The sequence below is a fragment of the Podarcis vaucheri genome (genome assembly GCF_965113315.1).
Source record: "Podarcis vaucheri genome assembly, chromosome: 15".
Lineage (NCBI taxonomy): Eukaryota > Metazoa > Chordata > Lepidosauria > Squamata > Lacertidae > Podarcis > Podarcis vaucheri.
The window spans coordinates 23,491,420-23,507,543 of record NC_138753.1 but is presented as its reverse complement, the minus strand read 5'-3'; the positions used below and the strand labels follow the sequence as shown (position 1 = coordinate 23,507,543).

The 16,124-nt window shown below is 45.8% G+C and overlaps 1 protein-coding gene across 4 annotated transcripts in view; it reads left to right on the top strand.

Annotated features, from left to right (window-relative positions):
- GRIK4 (glutamate ionotropic receptor kainate type subunit 4) overlaps positions 1–16,124 on the top strand; it is a 468,306-nt gene that overhangs the window by 348,916 nt on the left and 103,266 nt on the right. The window lies entirely within an intron of this gene.

Genomic DNA, 16,124 nt, shown 5'->3' with positions numbered 1-16,124 from the left:
GGCTCAGATCATTTGTCTTTCCCCCTGAGTAAATGGAGGGTTGCCTTGCACTGAGTGGGGTCCCTGCCATCAAGTGTGGGACCAGTCATGTACATGGGGGAGGGCTATAACTCAGGAGCCCCCCAGACTGATGGGCTTTTGGGAGGGGGGGTGAATGTCATTGATGCAATATTAGGGCATTTGTGGTGGATTTATTCAGGTCTTCCCACACATCACCGTGCTTTATTGTATGGGGAAGTGTGAATTATTGAATCAAATTCCTCCCCCACCCCTAGCCAGGTAGTGAGATCCCTGCTTGCAACCCGCGAGAGCTCATTTGGTAGGATGATACGGCACCCCGCCATTACTTTGGACCAGGAGGTCTTGTTTCGCAATGATGGCGTTCACCTTTCCAATTGGGGAAATGACATTTCGGCTGGTTGACATCATGGAGGGCATTAGAGATTGGTTGCAGGTGTGAGGGTGTTGATGGTGAGTCATTTGGCTCAAGTGGTGGTTAGGCATTGGGTAAGCCTTTGTGATGGGAGGGCAGGTTGTTGCCTCCGCCCGCCCCTCCTCGATAAGGGTATTCTGTCCAAAGCCCGGGTGTGGGCTTGGGCCATGCCATGACCCATCGGGGACCCGGGGTGTGTGTGTCTTGATTTGACGTATGTCATAGGGCTCCCCCACTGGTGGTTTACCCTTAATGCAACTCCCTGCAGATGGGCAGGAGTCAGGATATAGTCTGGTTCCACCCAATGCCTAAGCCAAACCGCAAACATCTGTAACCAATAAAGTTGTGGCTTATTTTAGCCTATTGGACTTAATTATCCGTGCCCATGTGTGTTTATTATATAAGGGAACTACAGGGCCCGGGGCCTTGTCACGCAAGTAGGGTGAGCCAGAAAAAGATAAGCTGATTGCATTCCACCTATTGCAATGTGACATTTCCTAATAATAATAATAATAATAATAATAATAATAATAATAATAATAATTTATTTATACCCCACCCATCTGGCTGAGTTTCCCCAGCCACTCTGGGCGGCTTCCAATCGAGTATTAAAAACAATACAGCATTAAATATTAAAACCTTCCCTAAACAGGGGTGCCTTCAGATATCTTTTAAAGATAAGATAGCTGCTTATTTCCTTTACATCTGAAGGGAGGGCATTCCACAGGGTGGGCACCACTACCGAGAAGGCCCTGTAATCTCACTTCTCACAATGAGGGAACCGCCAGAAGGCCCTCGGCGCTGGACCTCAGTGTCCAGACTGAATGATGGGGGTGGAGACGCTCCTTCAAGTATACAGGACCAACGCCATTTAGGGCTTTAAAGGTCAACACCAACACTTGTGCTCGGAAACGTACTGGGAGCTAATGCAGATCTCTCAGGACCGGTGTTATGTGGTCCCAGCAGCCACTCCCAGTCACCGGTCTAGCTGCAGCATTCTGGATTAATTGCAGTTTCCGGGTCACCTTTAAAGGTAGCTCCACGTACAGCACATTGCAGTAGTCCAAGCGGGAGATAACTAGAGCATGCACCACTCTGGCGAGACAGTCTGCAGGCAAGTAGGGTCTCAGCCTGAATACCAGGTGGAGCTGGTAGACAGCTGCCCTGGACACAGAATTAACCTGCACCTCCATGGACAGCTGTGAGTCTAAAATGACTTCCAGGCTGCGCACCTGGTCCTTCAAAGGCACAGTTACCCTATTCAGGACCAGGGAATCCCCCCCACCCGCCCACCCCCTGTCCCCCCAAAACAGTACTTCTGTCTTGTCAGGATTCAACCTCAATCTGCTAGCCGCCATCCATCCTCCAACTGCCTCCAGAACACAGGACCTTCACCGCCTTCACTGGTTCTGATTTAAAAGAGAGGTAGAGCTGCATATGGGCGGATTCTCCACTGCAGCCCCACATCACCCCAGCTATTGGCTCCATTGCATCCACCACCTTGACTGTTTGGAGAAACTTTGCACTTCCTCTGCGCTTACCAGTGCGGGGTTGAACCAACCAGTTGTATTAAAATCAGAGAGGGGGATCGGGTGTGTCCCTGCAGGGACTTTGTTTATTTCATTCATATTCCATCTTTCCTCCAAGGAGCTCCAAGGTGGCATACTTGGTTCCCCTCCTCCTCCCCATAATATCCTCACAGGAACCCTGTGAGGGAGGTCAGACTGAGAGCGAGTGACTGGCCCAAAGTCACCCAGTGAGCTTCATGGCTGAGTGGGGATTGGAACCTTGGTCTCCCAGATCCTAGTCCCTAACCACTACACCACACTGTCTCCTTCCCCATGTGGAAACCACAGACAATTTTGGGTGCATTTTAGTTTTCAGTCAAGCTTTTGGGAGGCGAGACAATTGAGCTGACAACTCTGCAAGACTTAAATCAGGAGCCAAGTAGCTAAAACCTCCCCCTCTCCCATTGCAGCTTTGTGTTAAAATGTGAAATGGTGAGCCTAAAGCAGCAGCAGGCAGAGAGAAAAAGCCCTGGGTCAACATTGTGCATGTTTCCCTTTCCCATCTAGGCTCACCGAGAAGGTGAGGGCAGAAGGTTTCAGAGGAGAAGGGCTATTTCCTGAGATCACACAGATGAAATCAGACACCCTTTTTACAAAGACTGGTTTAGGGATAATGAAATCTCCATTGACTCGGAGGCAAGGGGATGGATGAGGTGATTAACTGGAGGGGCCTTCCAACCCAGAGAGTGCTCTGTTTCTATAATTCCAGTGAATATTTATGTCGCTGTGCGTGTGCGCCAAGAGGAGTAGTGAGCATGCTGTGTATTTGAGTGGGAGAGCAGCAGAAGCAGATGGGAGAAAGCAGTGAGGAAGAGTGATCTAAACTTAGTGAAATGAGAGGGATGGGCAGGAATGCTGGAAGCCAACAAGAGAGAGGAGTGGTGGGTTAAGAACCACTCACAATTTAGAGGATTCCACTTCTCTCAGGTCCCAGGGCACCCCAGTGGAGTCCATCTCTCTGCATTCATACCTTGCTTTTCAGAACCACTTCCTGTCTCCTAGACTTGATTGGGTTCAGCCAAGCCATTGGTTAGATGGGACATTTGTCATCTAGGCATTCCTGGGCATGGGAAGACCAGCTGGATTCAGACCTGCACCACTATAATCTGGTGCCCTGGTGCCTTCTGGTGAGATGCTTGAGGCTGCAGATTAGGGGAAAGTGGTCCTATTGACTGGGCTGCATCAATAGGAGTATAGCATCTAGATCAAGGGAAGTAATAGTGCCACTGTATTCTGCTCTGGTCAGACCACACCTGGAGTACTGTGTCCAGTTCTGGGCACCACAATTCAAGAAGGACACTGACAAACTGGCACGTGTCCAGAGGAGGGCAACCAAAATGGTCAAAGGCCTGGAAACGATGCCTTATGAGGAACGGCTAAGGGAGCTGGGCATGTTTAGCCTGGAGAAGAGGAGGTTAAGGGGTGATATGATAGCCATGTTCAAATATATAAAAGGATGTCACATAGAGGAGGGAGAAAGGTTGTTTTCTGCTGCTCCAGAGAAGCGGACACGGAGCAATGGATCAAAACTACAAGAAAGAAGATTCCACCTAAACATTAGGAAGCACTTCCTGACAGTAAGAGCTGTTCGACAGTGGAATTTGCTGCCAAGGAGTGTGGTGGAGTCTCCTACTTTGGAGGTCTTTAAGCAGAGGCTTGACAACCATATGTCAGGAGTGCTCTGATGGTGTTTCCTGCTTGGCAGGGGGTTGGACTCGATGGCCCTTGTGGTCTCTTCCAACTCTATGATTCTATGATTCTATGACTCTCCCAAATCCCAACAGGGCTAAATGCACACATACACAAGAACAGCCTGCTAGATCAGGCCTGTGGGCCATCTAGTCCAGCATGCCTGTGGGAAACCCTCAGACAAGACATGAGACAAGAGCACTCTCCCTTCCTGTGGTTTCCAGCAACTAGCATTCTGTGATGGCCTGGGACTCGGGCTCAGACTCTGAACCAGAGGAGTCTCGGTCCACACCGGATCCTTTACCTCAGGTGGCGTCTGAACCAAGTCTGGGGCCTAATTCTGAAGAGCCCTAGTCTGCACAGGTTCCCCTGCAACAAACACCAGCTGGGCCGAGTCAGGGGCCTGAGCCTGGGCCGAGTCAGGGGCCTGAGCCCTGCGGGGATTATCTCGTTGCCTTCAGCCGGGCAATCACTTACAGCTGCTCCGCTGAGGAGAGGCTGAGGCGGCTTCTGGGTCTAGTAACCCACCAACATCTCCCGAGCTGCAGAGACTCAGGTCTGAGAGAAGGAAAGACCTGAGTACTCTCAGGAGGAGTGCTCACCTTCAGGCGAGACAGGGAGGTGAGTCACCAGGGGATCAGGACCGGCCATTACCCCGACAGAGATAAAAGGCTGTTGGACCCCACCCCAGGTTGCAGAAGCAACATTACTGTTTGCCAGAACCTGCCTGAGATCCTGTGCCTGACCTTGCTGCCTCATGTCCTGCCTTGGCCCTGTCGGACTGACTCCTTGCAGAACCGTTGGTTCGGGACTGGACCTGGACCGTGTTACTTGGGTTACCCCCGGGCCCAGCACACATTGGAGACGCATTGCTGTCTCCAACTCTGGAGGTAGGGCACAGCCATCATGGCTGGTAGCCATTGATAGTCTTCTCCTCTGTGAATTTGTCTGGTTCTCTTTTATTTTAAAGCCATTTAAAGTTGGTGACCATCACTGTCTCCTGTGGGAGCGAGTTCCTTAGTTCGACTCTGCACTGCATGAAAAAGTCCTCTCTTTTTTTTAATCTGTCCTGAATCTTCCATCCTCCAGCTTCATTGCACGTCCATTAATTCTCATAGACATTGGTTTCTCCTGGCAATAAATGTGTCCAGGTGAGACTAGGTTTCTGGTTGGGTAACAGTGAAGTCCTAGTTTTGATGTCACGCTTCTGCCCCAAATGTTCCTTGCATGGCATGTATCTAAATACAAAGGATCTGAGATCCTGCTTCTCTTGATAACAAAAAACGTTAGCAGAGACAAGTATGGGGTTGAATGGGGAGGTTTCAGAAACTCTGTCATTTTAAGTTCATTCTTTATTGCTATGCTCAGGAAGAGGCACCTGATTAGTAGCAGACTGGGTCTGGGGAAGCTCTTGCTGGCTAGGCAATGTGTCCTTCCAAATCACTGGGCAAGAGAAGCATCATATGCATGCACAATGCTTATACGGATCATTCAGTCATTCCTGGCTTGAGGCAAACCAATTCTGGTAGTGCAAGGAGTAGTTATGTGTGCAGTGCTTTCTGCAAAGCAAGCAGCTGTTTGTGGCTCAAAGCAAGTTAATTCTGTTGCAGGAGAGGGCATGTGCATGATGCTTCTACAGTGCCAACAGGAGTTCCTGGCATGAGGCAAGGTAATACCATATGGGTGCAGAGCTCCCTTCCTGATGTCTGCTCCCAGATTAGTTGGACAAAACTTTCTACCCTGATTAAATTTCCGGTGTCCTTTTGAGGGTTGTTCCAGACAGCCCCACCTGCAGACTGCTGAGGTATTTACTCTCATTTATTGATTAATTTATTGGCGGGGGGGAAATTTCGCCCTACCCCTGACGAAGTGTCTGACAGAGTTAATTAAGAAGGAAAGAGAAGCTGGCTAAAAACCTAGGCAGATGGAAGAGAAATTTAAGGAAATTAGTAATATTTAAATGAGGAAGCGAGATGGGAAAGGGGCCATTTAAACTAATAAATCTAGAGGGATTATCAAGCCACTAATGAACCCTCTGAGTTTTTGCAATCACATCCTGATGGGGGGTGGGAAGGGTGATAAAAAAGCAGCATGGCTCGCATTATAGGACGGCGAGCAAAAGGAGCAGCTAAATCAAGTGTGTGTATGTGTCATAGTGTGGATGACTGTTGGAAAGTGAGACCATGTGTATATTTTAAATATATATGCTTAAAAGCAAGGATCTGAAACTAATAGAGAAAGTCATCAGGCATAAAAAGGGCACGAAGTCAATCCCTCCTGCACTGGGGAGTTTTCTGAAGGTCAGCTCTTTGGAGAGGTAAGTGAGCTAACTGCATTTAAAATGAAGGGTCAGAGCTGAACTTTCCTTGTCAAGCCCTTCCCTGCCTCCCACCGCTTCTCCTCTATGTACTTGATGGAAATTTCTTCCCTGCACCAGTGTGGATTTGGGGGATGTCAGGCTGGAGAGATGTGAGGCTGACTGGCTTCCATCAAGATCAGTGACTCATCCTGGCTTTAAATCCTACTAATTAGACAGTTCAGCAGAGAGAGAAACACAGCATGTGAAAACAGATAGGAAACTTTGGCGGAGTGTTGGGACACAGCTGAGCGATGGCTTTGCATTGGCGCACTGATGCAGGGTACACAATCAGATTTGCCCTGCAAGGGCTGCTAGCTTGATGGTTATGCTGTGTCCCCACAGTCAGAGGCAGGAGGGGATGGTGGTGTTGTGCTTGGGTCCTACTTGCAAGTTTCCCGTGGGCATCTGGTTGGCCAGCATGAGAACAGTATCAGGGGAGGATTTTGGGCAGTGCAAGCAGTGTGGTCACACTGGGTGTGCTGCCAAGGAGGGCACCTTCTTAAAGTCCAGCAAAAACTTGCTCAGCTTTGGGAAGGAGGCGTGAGGGCTCTTACAGGGTCCTAGAGTGCTTGCTGGGCTTTGGGAAGGAGAAGGGAGGGTTCTAGGACTGCCAGAGTCTTGTGCCCCTTTCCCAAAGCCTGGCTTAAGCTGGCACAATGAGAGCTGATGGGCAACATGTTACCAAGGTCCACCTTTGACAGGATGCTGAGCTAGATGGCTTCATCCAGCAGGCCTCTTCTTATGCAATAGGAGAACTGACACTTCACTTTACAGGGTGGTCCAACACACAGCCCGAGGACTACATGTGGCCCCCGGGACATTTTTTGGTGGCCTTTGGCAACATTTGGATCATTGCCCACACACCTCACAACCTTCATCAACTATCCCTGCCGTCCATCTGCCCCGCTTGTGGAGAATCCATGTTCAGAGGGGGAAAATATTTTACTTCACCTGCATTCAATGTACTGCCCTCCTGAAAGGGCGTTTATTTCTCCTGTGGCTGCCATGGGATCTTTAAAGAGGAGCAACTGAAGAACCTACTGTATGGTGGCAGCAATATCAGCTAAGGATGAGGAAGGAAACATTTTTCCATCATCACCCTACCCTGTGCCTTCACCAGTCACCATTGCCTTTTAATTATCAACGTCATATATATTGTACTTTCATTTTTCTCATATGGTCTACCACTCTAGTGGCCTGTTGGAATAGGAAGATTTTAATTTTTGTGTGGTGATCTTTGCTCTGCAATGCCAATCTTCATGCCTAGTCTCCATCTGCAGAAATGCAGCACTGATGGGTGGAGTCAGTTTGCACATACTCAGAAACTACTGAAACTCTGATAGCGCACTCCCATCTCATGTGCAATGATGGGTAGGAGGATCACAATTTCATGCAAGGCAAAAGAGAATCTGCTAACCACATTTCTCTGTCTGTTGCTCAGCTCTGCTTAGCGCTCTCTCTCTCTCATGGCTATTCCTCTCCCCATCCCCCATCCCATGATTTGGGAGGGGGAGGAACAGCAGCCAACAACTTACTTGGTGCTTCGGCACTTTGGAGTTTCCCAGCAACTACAAAACACAGTTGACATCCTTATAATCTGAAAATGCTGCTGAGCACTGCTTGGCACTGCTTGGCAACCAAAAAGCCCGCCCTTCTTATTCCTTCTTGTTTTCTCCTTCCTGGTTGTATGGTGTTCAAGTGAGAAATATTGTCCACATGAGACCCAAACATAGCAGAGCTGGAAACATGGGTGTAAGCAAGGAGGGCAGGGGGGCAGCTGCCTCCCCTCATTCAATAATAAATGAATAGAAACACACAACAAATTGAGGTTCTGTCCCTCCTTAACAAAAGGCCTGCCCCATAACAAAAATTGTGGCTACGCCCATGGTTGGAAAGACCTAAGCCACATTCACACCATGCAAACAGTCATGGATTTCCCACAAAGAATCCTGGGAGCTGTAGTTTATTAAGGATGCTGAGAGTTGTTAGGAGACCCCTATTCCTTTCCCAGAGCTACAATTATCAACGTTCCCTGGAGAGAGGGATTAATTGTTAAACCACTCTGTAAATTGTAGCTCTGTGGGAAGAATAAGGTCCTCCTTGATCCTTAACAAACTACATATCTCAGTATTCTTTGGAGGAAGCCGTGGCTCTTTAAAGTGGCATCACAGTGTGACTGACCCTGGAGAGATGCATAAACTCCAACCGTTTTCTCCCTTCTTCACGGGCGAACAGATAAACCTGAGACCTTCGCAATAAGGACAGTGATGTGCTGTGCCACATTCTCTCCACCAGCAACCTAATTCTCGTGAGTTTCTCAAATGTTGGGGTTAAGAGGGAAAGGGTTTGAGAAGAAATGAGCATAGCTGCATAGGGTTTTCTTGGGCTGTCATGAGCATCAATGTTCACTTAGCTCAGGCATGGCCAGACGTGGCCCTCCAGATGTTTTGGGACTACAGTTCCCATCTCTGACCACTGGTCCTGTTAGCTAGGAATGGTGAGAGGTGTAGTCCCAAAACATCTGGAGGGCCAAGTTTGCCTGACTTAGCTCTCCAAAAGTTCTACTCTTCACTATCTTGTCAATGCAGGTGGTTCAGCCTCCTAGACCTCTTTGTCACCTGTCATTTGCTTTCTCCAGTTCTTATTAGTTTAATATCCTCCCTTTTAAATATACATATCATCTATCCATCTTCAGACAGCTTCCTTTAAGTATATTTCCGCCTGTTACTCTGGATAGCCATTCCTTTCAATTATAGATCTTTTCTCTGAGAAGGTGCTTCAGTAACGAACCCTGTGTTGTAGCCTGAACTCCCAGTCTATTTCTCATAGTCTTCGGACCAGGTTCTTGAAGCTTACTGCAGATCACAGCTGTAGGGCTGAGTCCCACCACAATATTTGTTGTGTTGCCTGCTGGAACTTGACTACAGGATTCTGCCTCCAAAAGGGCACTGATAACTTAAATTGGTATATTAGCAAGACTTTATAACAGGGCTGTTAACACCAGCCTGCAGCAGGCTTTGCACTAGATCAACCTTCCACAGCCTGATGCCTTCTGGAAACTTTGGACTACAGTTCCCATCATCCTTGACAATTGGCCATGCTGGTTGGGGTTGATGGAGTTGGAATCTGAAACAAGTGGAGTGTCCCAAATCGGGGAAGGCTGATTTCAAGATGTTTGAAATCTGGAGGTGGTTGTGTTTAAGGGGACAGTGGAAGGTTGCCAAGTCTCTTGTGTTTGGCCCTGAGATTCAGGTGTCAAGGTCTTTTCTAACAGCCTGGGATTTAAATGTGCTGTTACCAGCTAGTCTCAAGTTGCTACACTTGAATTTGGGGCTTGGGAATGCAACAGTAGTGGTTTTTTAAAAAGACATTTATTTCAAGCTCGTATATCAGGATATCCAGTGATGATGAATGCTGGAAAATTCAAGACAGATAAAACATGTCTCCATGCAGTGCAGAGTGAAACTGTGGAACTCACTCCCACAGGAGGCAGTGAGGCTGGAGCAACGATTCCCAGGGATGAAGGACCGATTGTTAAATTCTGGGAACTGTAACTCCATGAGGGGAACATGGGTCTCCTAGCAGTTCTCAGCACCCTTAACAGACTACAGCTCCAGGAATTATTTGTGCAGAAGCCATGACTGTTTAAAGCAGGCATAGGCAACCTCGGCCCTCCAGATGTTTTGGGACTACAACTCCCATGATCCCTAGCTAACAGGACCAGTGGTCAGGGATAATGGGGATTGTAATCCCAAAGCATCTGGAGGGCCAAGGTTGCCTGTGCCTGGTTTAAAGTGATATCATAGTACTTTTAACATATGATGGGAATGTGGCCACAGAAAAATTCTGCTCATCACCTGCATCTTTCCAACTGGAGATGCTGGGGATTGAACCCAGGATCTTCTTCATGCAAACCATGTGCTCTGCCGTTGACCCACGGTCTCTCCAACAGCTTAAATTCTGTGGGACATTCTCCCCAAGGAAATGCATGTAGCACTGTTGCCTTAAGGCATTAATAGCAGGCAATGCACTATAGCTGTTAGTTAATACATCTAACTAAAAGTTTTAATTAAAACAATTTGTTCAGCTGGGGGGAAAAACCCTGACTGGAAATCCATTAGAATAAAATAAATTGTAACCACGTTGTTGCTTGATTTATAATGATAATAATATAATACTAAGGAGACAATTTGCAGATAGAGAATTACAGGCAGTCTGCTGTGGGTTTCAAGGAAATGAATATCTATTTTTCCCCACCAAGCCTTGAGATGTCTGAAACCATGAGAACAGAAAAATGTTGGATGCTTGCAATGAACACATTCTATTGTAGTTCATTATCTCCTTGAATTTTTGTGATGTTTGTTCCTCTCTTTTTAAAAAATTGTTCCAAGACTTGGCTTAGACATTTCAAAATATGTCTCAGGGAGTGTTGCAAATAAGCGATTACATTTTTCTTTTCTTTTTGGAAGGAATATGTGCCTTTGTTTTTAAGGGGGGTGAGTAACACTTAGAGCCAGGCAATTTGTTTAGCTGCTTCACAGGTATCAACTGGTGATGGTATTGTGTGAAGGTAATGGTATTAGAAGGGGACACGGGTGGCACTGTGGGTTAAACCACAGAGCCTAGGACTTGCCAATCAGAAGGTTGGTGGTTCGAATCCCGGCAACGGGGTGAGCTCCTGTTGCTCGGTCCCTGCTCCTGCCAACCTAGCAGTTCGAAAACACATCAAAGTGCAAGTAGATAAATAGGTACCACTCCTGCAGGAAGGTAAACGGCGTTTCCGTGCACTGCTCTGGTTCGCCAGAAGTGGCTTAGTCATTCTAGCCACATGACCCGGAAGCTGTACGCGAGCTCTCTTGGCCAGTAAAGTGAGATGAGCGCCGCAACCCAAGAGTCAGCCACGACTGGACCAAATGGTCAGGGGTCCCTTTACCTTAATGGTATTAGAATCTATAGACAAAGATACTCAATATGTCTGGATTTCCATGAGGGAAGGAAAAATGTCACTTCTATCTTTGGAGGCCAGAAAATGATCTCGTAAGGAATGTAGAAGGTTAGAGTAATGAAGGGTTGACTTTTGTGTGTGAATGTGCCACCCATATTAATCACAACACAGAGATCTTCCTCTTCCTTGAAAGTGAAATCAAACATGATGCTTTTCAATGGAGCAAGTTCTCATGTTTAGCCTTAGGCTACTGAGTGATGTAAGATCGAGCAGTATACCTGCTTGTGTGAACCAAGTCATAGGCTTTATCTGGAGCTGTAATGGGAGTGTAATTATCTTCAAATCAACCACATACTTCTTAAGCTGGGGGGGGGAATTCTGTGAAATTTAAGGTGGGTCATGTTGAGCTGGACTTTGTCAATATTTGTTTAGAGTAATCCTTTGTGGCCTTAATATCTATTAATCGATTAGGAGAGTTCTTCCATAATTCCTTTAAGTTCAGAAGATCAGCATTGAGAGGATAACAGTGATTTTCCAAGGATTACAGACTTGGGATGAGTTTGGAATAAAAATTTGATTTTGGAAGCTTATAGTTTCTGAAACTTCGGGGTTTGGGGTGACATCTGGCAAAAACTCAGCTATCCAAGTCATGAGAATAACTGGATTTGAAATACTTGTTCTGTTTATGAAACCTAATTGTGAGTGAGTAATCTTTCAGCAGCTCAGAATTGAACTGTAACCCATTGGCCAGATGACATCCTTTTTGAAGGGGAAATTGATTTCTGTATGTGGTTTATTATGCAATTATTGACACAGTCAATATATTATGACTATACCACACACACTTTCTCTTTAACACCATAAAACACTTAGGGTAATCTTGTACAGTTTAGTGAATAAATGAAAGTGTTTTCCAGGCAGTTTAAGAATGATAAATTGACTTAGCAGCTTAACATTTACAGACCCTGAAGGCCACTGGATTTGCAGATAGAGGTTTTTAACTCTCAATGGGATGTCTTCCTCTGCAAGTATATGAGAGGAGGGTTCCATGTCTCAACTCTCTCTTCCTTTAAGATACTGAAACAGACGATGAAGAAATGATGCTTTATAAGTGCAGAGTAACTCAATGCTTGGAATTAACTAGTTCACTTAAATGAAAGTAGTTGCCATAATTTCCAGGAGAATGGAAGGTGAAGTTCATTTGCGGGTAGAACTTCAAATAATTTATAGCTCATCTTCATAGTCATTCCCTCCCTCAGCAAGAGGCCTGGACTCTTCATGTTTAAAAAAGTAAGTCAAATGAACAACTACGAAAGAGTTAGAAAACAAATTGTGGAGGCAGTGTTCTAAAGCTTGATTTAGCAGATATGGAAGCACTACTGTAGTTTAATCACTGTGGCTAAGCAATAATTGGGAGAATGGCAACTGAACTACAGTGGTACCTCGGGTTAAGAACTTAATTCGTTGTGGAAGTCCGTTCTTAACCTGAAACTGTTCTTAACCTGAAGCACCTCTTTAGCTAATGGGGTCTCCTGCCGCCGCCGCACAATTTCTGCTCTCATCCTGAAGCAAAGTTCTTAACCTGAGGTACTATTTCTGGGTTAGTGGAGCCTGTAACCTGAAGTGTCTATAACCTGAAGCGTCCGTAACCCGAGGTACCACTGTAGTTGTTTTGTAAAAGGATAAATGGGAATCAATTCCTTTAAAAAATAAACTTTTGGAGTACTAGATTAACTTGGTGGTGTAAGGCAGCATCTGTTTGCATCTTCTTTCTCCAATTCCTGATCAGTCTCCAAATCAGATTATAAGACTCTCCTATATTAGCACCAGCTGCATTTGGAGAACAGTTGGAATGCTCTTAATCAGCAGCAGATCTAGAAATCCAATAAGGCTGTTGAAATAATAGAAGAAAGTGTGTGTGTGTGTGTGTGTGTGTGTGTAAAGATGAGAGAGAAAGAAGTTGACCTCACAAAAAACCAAAATGAGTAAAATCTTGGCACACTCGCTCTCAGTGCTTCTTGGCTTTGTAGGTGATCTGGGCTATTAAAACCATAATAAGAATCTCACAAAGGAGAAGAGCGTTTGCTACCAGGAGGTGATGTTTGCCAGTGGAATTGATAGGAATGAAAAGGGGGCTTTCTTGCTAATGCACATATGCTAACAAAGGAAAGTTGACCTTTCCTGGCATTCAGAAGACAATTGCTAATGAAAGCCCACCCACCCACCTCCAATTTGAGAATACAGGTAAAGGTAAAGGGACCCCGACCATTAGGTCCAGTCGTGGCCAACTCTGGGTTGCGGCACTCATCTCGCTTTATTGGCCAAGGGAGCCAGCATACAGCTTCCGGGTCACGTGGCCAGCATGACTAAGCCGCTTCTGGCAAACCAGAGCAGTGCATGGAAATGCCGTTTACCTTCCTGCCGGAGTGGTACCTATTTATCTACTTGCACTTTGACGTGCTTTTGAACTGCTAGGTTGGCAGGAGAGAATACAAGTAAATTCCACTAAAGAGCATTTGCTCATGGTTTGGGACATGGCAATCTGCATAAGCCTCCGCTTGCCTAGCTTTTTTCCTCCAAGGGTCCTGCAGTCAATTCCCGGATGTGAACCACATCTGGCTGGAACCAGTGAAAACTCAGCATGGTTCAGGAACAGGCCCTTCGCCGCTGTACATGTTCCACATCCTAGCTCTGAGCGATAAGCTGCAATTCTTCACTTGTATATGTTAAAAGAGTGTCAGACACATCTCTCGCCGATTGCTGAGTCATAACATGCTGTGGGCGATGGCACTGCACTCCAAACACAACTGCCGAAGCCACGTCTTGCCAAGTTGCTCCACGCTGCCTTGATTAGGGAAGACTCTCTCCTTGAGTCAAAGGTTCAGGTCACTCGGAGGAGTTGTCCTGATGCTGTAAAATTTGAGTGTGCTAGGTCAGGCACCCCACAGATAAACAGCAGTCACTGAAGAGAGACTTTTGGCCTGTAATATTGCCGGCATGCTGTCTCCCAGGGAACGCGGTTCTGTTCTATTATTTAATAATGCCAGGCTAGCAGTTTGGAAATAGCCACTGCCATATCAAAACACACACACACACACACACACACACACTGTGGTTTTTATTTAATGCGCATCCTTACTGCTTGCTTGAAGCTTGGGTTGGGAAAGTTAAGATTCATCCTTCTGGCTCCGCATTGCAAGGATGGCATATTCTTTCTGTTATAGACACCTGAGGCTTGATAGTGTTTGAGGGTTTGAGTTATCCCTGATATTGAATTGAGCTCCATTTTTCCAGAAAAGCTGGATATTTTGAAGGTTGCGTTTTAAAATCAACAGTGTCTATTGTAACATTGTTGTTTGTTTATTAAGCTTTCTTGAAAATATAAATTAGAAACAAAGCATTAAAAAAAGGGGCAAATTTTGAGTATTAATATAACAGGCTCAAGACAGCTCCATAACTATATACACTGATGATCTTAACTCTTTCTCCTTTAAATTTTCTTTACAGGGTTTTTCTTTATATATTCAAACATTTGTTGTGGTTGCTTTTATACATAATGCACGTCACCAACTACCTTTTTTCAGCTAAATGACCTAGCAGTTTGGAAAAAATTCATATTTACCAAAGCCAGAGCTCTGATCCAGAATCCTATGGCCTTCAACAGATCGAGAGCATTTGAAGAATAGTCAGATAGGCAGCAAGGCCAGGAGGAGGGGAGAGTGAGACAGTGCTCTGAATACTTATTGTATTTCTGAGGAACCAGGGAGATGGAATTTCCCACATTTTACATCCATTTCATTACTTATGTAAGCAAGCCTGTGCTGGAGATGGGTGGGTCATTAAGAAAAATTCAGCAGGCCAGATGAGGCCTAAGGCCAGTCATTTGCCACCCCTGCTGTAGAATACCTGGTCTGGCCTCCTTTTCCTTCAGCAAAACTGTTGCCACACACTCTTTTGCATACGAAATCTCTGGCTCCAACTCTCATTAGCCATCTGCCCTTTGTTTCACAGGTTGACAATGTACTCCGTGGAAATGGATAACCTGTCACAGAGACAGGAGGATAATATCATTCAAATGAATCAATAGTGCACAGGCAATTTTTGTGTCGCCTAATGATAATGTGATTGTGTCCAAAACACTGTTTAATCCCATGTCTCATCTTGTTCTCCCTGGAGCTTCCTGCGCCAGAGAAATCAGACTTTTACTCTACTTTTCCTGAGGCCACAAAGATCTGTGGAATCAGCTAAAACGGTTACAGGAATAGTGGGTGGGGGGGGGAGAGAATATTATAATAATGCATTGTATTTCTGATTATGTGGGCAAAATTAATATCCAGAACTCAGGGTACAGATTTCCTTCATGGCTGCAATTGCTCAGCTAAACGGAGGGCCTGATGCCTTCTCACTTGTGGGGAGCAGGGGTCGGCTTCCCCAAGATAACAGACCCTATTTTCCAGGGACAGTTCCAAATCTACAGAAGCTGTCCCAGTTTCTGGTTTGATCCTGGAATGTCCCACTTTTCCTTAGGACATCCCTATTTTTATAGAAGAAATGTTGGAGTTACGCGATCCCGAAGCCAATGAGATATGTAACTATAGAACTTTTAGATGACATCTGAAGGCAGCCCTGTATAGGAAAGTTTTTTTTAATGATTAATGTTTTATTAAGTTTTTATATATTATTATTAATAATAATAATATTTATTACCTATACCCCACCCATCTGGCTGGGTCTCCCCAGCCACTCTGGGCGGCTTCCAACAGGAGATTAAAAATACATTGAAACATCAGTCTTTAAAAGCTTCCCTAAACAGGGCTGCCTTCAGATGTCTTCTAAACGTCAGAAAGTTGTTCATTTCTTCGACATATGATGGGAGAGCATTCCACAGGGCGGGTGCCGCTACCAAGAAGGCCCTCTCCCTGGTTCCCTGTAACTTTGCTTCCTGCAGTGAGGGAACCACCAGAAGGCCCTTGGTGCTGGACCTCAGTGTCTGGGCAGAATGATGGGGGTGGAGACTCTCCTTCAGGTATACATCAGTATATATGTTGGAAGCCACCCAAATTGGCTCAGGCAGCCTAGTTAGATGGAAGGGTATTATTGTTGTTGTTGTTGTTGTTGTTGTTGTTGAAT